General features: G+C 38.5%; 1 pseudogene; it reads left to right on the top strand.

Moving 5' to 3' along the window:
* Positions 1-2,955: 2,955 nt before the first annotated feature.
* LOC103199211 lies at positions 2,956-3,634 on the top strand (annotated as a pseudogene).
* The last annotated feature ends 1,769 nt before the right edge of the window (positions 3,635-5,403 follow it).

Genomic DNA, 5,403 nt, shown 5'->3' with positions numbered 1-5,403 from the left:
TAAATTTTGGTCAATGACATGAGACAAAGTATATGTGAACTGCTGTATGAAAAGTGAATTTACTCTGTAAATCTTCACCCAAATCAAAATAAAATTAAAAAAAAAAAAAGATTACAGTCTGCAGTATGAATTACACTTCAATATAAAGAAAACAAGAATCCCCACAATTGGACCAATAAGCAGTATCATGATAAATGGATAAAAGATTGAAATTGTCAAAGATATTGTATTACTTGGTTCCACAATCAACACCAAAGGAAGTGGCAGTCAAAAAATTAGACATTGTATCACACTGGGCATATCTACTGCAAAAGACCTCTTTAAATTGCTGAAGAACAAAGATGTCTCTTTGAAGACTAAAGTGTGCCTAACACAAGCCATCATATAAGCACCATATGATCAATTGCCTCATGCATGTGAAAGCTGGACAAAGAATAAGGAAAACTGAAGAAGAGTTGATGCTTTTGAGTTGTGGTATTGGTGAAGAACACTCAAAGTACCATGAACTGCCAGAAGAGTGAACAAATATGTTCTGGAAGAAAAACAGCCAGAATGCTCCTTAGAAGCGAGAATGGCCACACTTCATCTTACCTAGTCAGAAAGGATCATTCCCTGGAGAAGGATATCATGCTTGGCAAAGTGGAGGTTCAATGACAAAGGGGAAGGCCCTCAACGAGATGATTGACACAGTGGCTACAGCAATGGGCTCAGGTATAGCAAGAACTGTGAGGCTGGTACAGGACCAGGCAGTGTTTCATTCTGTTGTACATAAGGGTGCTATGAGTTGAAGCCAACTCAGTGGTGCCTAACAACAACAACAGATTGCCCTTTGAAATCTTATGTTTAGCTCTTTTACTTCATAATTTCTTCCATTAGCTTTTGCTACCCTCCATTCAAGAGCAAGTTTCAGAGTCTTCTTACATCTATTTTGGTCTTTTCTTTCTGTCCTTTTTAATGACATTTTGCTGTCTTCATGTATGATGTCCTCGATGTCTATGAAATCAGTTTCTCTCTTCATAATTATCAGTACATATTTTGCACAATATTCTGCCTTCAGATTGCTTCAGTATGCCCATCTTTATACAGATATAACCACATTCATACAAATATACAAGGACAACCCATATGCTAAGCTTTTAACGTCATAACAAAAGGAAATCTTAGGTTGCATTCTTTTTCCTTTATTTCTCCTTTCCCATCTCTGGCAAATTGGCTCACAAATACTGAAATGCCAAAAAAGAGAAGATGCAGAGTCACAAAAACTAAAAGTAATAATCAAGTCAAGCTGTCTCTTTCAGATGGAGATCCTGAATCATACAAATCTGCATACAAGAACATGCAGGCCTTTAACACTTCTAAAAGAAAAATGTTCATTTCCTTTGCAAGGACTAAGCAAACATTAAATAGACCTTCCTTATAATGCCTGAGCAGATGCATTGCAGGTAGTCTGTCATGTATGTAACTGAAGTGGACTTTTAATTATAGGGCATTAGCTATGAATTAATATCTCATTATAATCACAGAACATGGGAGCATATAAACTATGGTTAGAATTGAGAACATGTTTGTGTTGTATAGGATTTCTTTTGATTGTTGCTGCTCACTTCATTTGGATTCTCTCTTCAATTACATCTTAATGCCTTTTCCTTAGAACTCAGTGCAGAGGAACATTATCCTGCCCTATAGGCAGTGGCAGCTTGAATGACAGTTGGTTCTAAATAGCAGTGTCAGAGTGTCCAGTCAGGCTATTGAAGAATGATGCTCCCAACTTACATCCCTATCCCAAATAGGCTCTTCAATGGAATCACTGAAATAGCAACAGAGGGATGTTCTGTGTTCTGTGTTCACCTTTCCCAGAACTTGTATCTCAGTAAGAGTATATAGTTGATTAAAGTTGACTTTAACTTCCTGACCTTGTTGGGCCTTAAGCAACCTAGGAACAAAATGGTGCTTTTATTCACAAGGACTCTGAGAGTCTTGATTAAGAAGTCTAAAAAGTATAAATACAACAGTTACATGCACAAAAACTAACCCCAGATGGATCAAAGACTTAAATGTGAAACCTAAAAGTATAAAGTTCTTCAAGGCAAAACTAGGGGCAAATTTAGGGGCTCTAATATATGGCATAAATAGACTATCAAGCATAATCCAAAATACACAAACAGTAGAAGAGAAACTAGATGAATGGGACCTTCTAAAAATTACATTTTTATATGCTTCCAAAGACTTCACCAAAAGAGTCAAAAGAGAACCTACAGATTGGGAAAAAATATTTGGCAATGACATTGCTGACAAGGGACTTATCTCTAAAATTTATAGATAACTCCAACACCTCAATAATAAAAAGACAAATAATCCATTTAAAAAATGGGCAGAAGACATGAACAGATACTTCACCAAGGAGGATATTCAGGTGGCCAACAACCATATGAAGAAATGCTCAGGATCATTAGCCATTAGAGAGATGTAAATCAAAACAACAATGAGATACCATCTTGCCCCAGCACTAGTAGCAAAGTTCAACAAGACAGAAAATAACAAATGCTGGTGATGATGTGGAGAGATTGGGACTCTGATACACTGCTGGTGGGACTGTCCAATGATACAACCACTGTGGAAAGCACTATAGCGATTCCTTGAAAAGTTGGAATTAGATACACCATTTGACCCAGCAATTCCATTACTAGGTATATATCCTAAAGAAGTGAGAGCCAGGCCAAGAACAAATATATGCACACCCATGTTCATCACGGTGACTGTGACAATGGGCTCAAGTATAGCAAAGATCATGGAGCTGGCGCAGGATCAGGTGGTGTTTCATTCCGCTGTGCATAGGGTCGCTATGAGTCGGAAATGACTAGATGGCACCTAACAACAACAACAACAACAACAACATGTTGATCACAGCACTATTTACAATAGCAAAAAGATGGAAACAGAGCTCCCCACGTGAAGATGGCTGGCACCGTGGTGACCAGGCTCTTCCGCCAGGTGCGGTGCTTCAGTACATCTGTGGCCAGGCCATTTGCCAAACTTGTGAGGGTATGTTAACTTACTTTCTGTTATAACTGGAAAACAGATGAAAGCACCTGTCCAAATACATGGTGTTAAAGGTCACTATGTCACTGCTCTTTATTCTGCTGCATCTAAACAGAATAAACTGGATCAAGTAGAAAAGAAGTTGTTGAGAGTATCACAACTCCTGAAGGACTCCAAAGTGACTCTTGCTATTCTGAATCCCCATGTAAAGCAGTCCTTTAAAGTGAAAAGCCTAAATGACATCACAGTGAAAGAGAGGTTTTCTCCTTTCACATCTAACCTGATCAATGTACTGGCTGAGAATGGTTGCTTGAACAATACCCCAGGAATCATTTCCACTTTTAAACTATCATGAGTGTCCACCATGGAGAAGTTCCTTGTACAGTTACCACTGCCTTATAATACCTCTCTTTTTGAGTTAAAAAAAAAAAGCCCTGCATAGCTTCCTAAGTCAAGGCCAGACATTGAAATTGGAAGTTAAGAATGATCCATCAATTATGGTGTAATGATTGTCTGTATTGGAGAGAAATATGCTGATATGTCTGCAAAATCCAAGATTCAGAAGGTGAGCAGGGCTATGCGGGAGATTATGTGAAAGTGTTGATTATCTGTCATCAGTGAAAATTCTTTAATTTGGAGTTTCAATAAAATGCTTCCTGAACAGACCATATTAAAAAAAAAAAAAAAAAAATGGAAAAAACCTAGATGCCTATTAACAGAAGAATGAATAACCAGACTATGACACTTACACACAATGGAATACTATGCAACCCTAAAGAATAACGTAGAATCTGCAAAACACCAGACATCGTGGATGAACTTGGAAGACATTATGCTGAGTGAAATAAGTCAATCACAGAAGGACAAATATTGTATTAGTCCGCTATTGTGAAAAGTCAAGGAAAGGTTTATATATATGGAAGGAAACTTTCTTTGTTGGTTACCAGGGGTGGGGAGGGAGGGCAGGGAACACTGCTAAATAAGTAGAGACAAGTATTGATTCGGGTGAAGGGAAGGGCACCAAATGTGAGTGATCAACACAGTGGCATTGAGGAAGAGAAAGACATAGAGAGGTACATGGGCGATACAGACAACAAAGATGAACCCTTTTATACATACAGTACTGTGTTGTCAGTGATGGCAAACATTGATATATGGGTAGATAGATGGGTGTGCAGGCTGAATGATCAGGTATGTCTAGGCAGGGGGGAATGTGCCCATGACCATGTATAGGGTTAGCAGACAATGTATCTACAAGCATATTTTTATGTTCTGTAAGAATGTCTAGGTATATAGTAGAGCTGACAAGGGACATGGTTATGGTGACTTCTTGGCCACAGCTAGCTAGCCAGAGGGAGGGAGTAGTTGGACCTGTAGGCTTGGGACCATGGTCACAGGGGACATCAAGCTCAATTGCCATAACATATTACACAAAAATATTGTTCCCCATCTTACTTTGGTGAGTAGCGACTGGAATCTTAAAATCTTGTAAGCAGCCATCTAGATGCAATGATGGGTCTCACCTCATCCAGAGCAAAGAATGAAAAAAACCCAAAGACACATGGAAACAATTAGTACAGGGGACTGGTATACCATGTGATCCTCAGCCTATATGACTATGAGACCAGAAGAACTAAATGGTGCCCAGCTATCACTGTCAACCACTCAGAGGGAGAACTATATAGGAGATCCTGGATAGAGAGGGAGAACAATGTGGAACAAAACATGTTCTTTTCTAACTTCTATTCTTCTTGTAATGTACTTTATTTATTAATATGTTCTAAAAAATATATTCTGCGTTTGAAAAATTCTTATATATTATTATTTACCATAAATAAATATATAATCTATTTATAAGATTTCCTCATAGTTATTAATTTTTTAAAAAAGTTACATTCTCTCTATACCCCTCAATCTCCTTGAAATATTCTTGAACATCCAAGTAGTTATTCCTGACCAACATCCCTGATGCTGATCACATACTTTCTTGCAACTTCAAACAGTATCTAAATTCAAGTTTCTAGTTCCTTTGCTGTGTCCCTTCTTTGTGTCTGATACCCCATTACCTCATGGTGGGCCTGCAAGAGGTCTACTGTTGTCAGGCCTCCCACTTCGTTGTCATATCTGTTGGGTACTGTTTCTCCATGGGCCAACCATGCCCCTTGGTTGTGGTCCCCCAGTACAAGCTGAGTCTCAATAAAGAAGTCTGGATACAGATTGTAGGCCCCTGTTCATCCCTTTCTTGTTCTAAATAAATTGCTGCATCATTGTGGGTCTTGGTTTTACAAACTTGGTTTCCTAGTTTGTAAAATGAATTGCATCAGTGGTTCTCATCCTGGCTTCTAGGGACCAGCAGTATCAACA

This window comes from Orycteropus afer, unplaced genomic scaffold, assembly GCF_000298275.1.
Source record: "Orycteropus afer afer isolate SDZICR_OR568_19922 unplaced genomic scaffold, OryAfe1.0 scaffold00107, whole genome shotgun sequence".
Taxonomy (NCBI): Eukaryota; Metazoa; Chordata; class Mammalia; order Tubulidentata; family Orycteropodidae; genus Orycteropus; species Orycteropus afer.
This window is presented reverse-complemented; position numbering and strand designations above follow the sequence as displayed.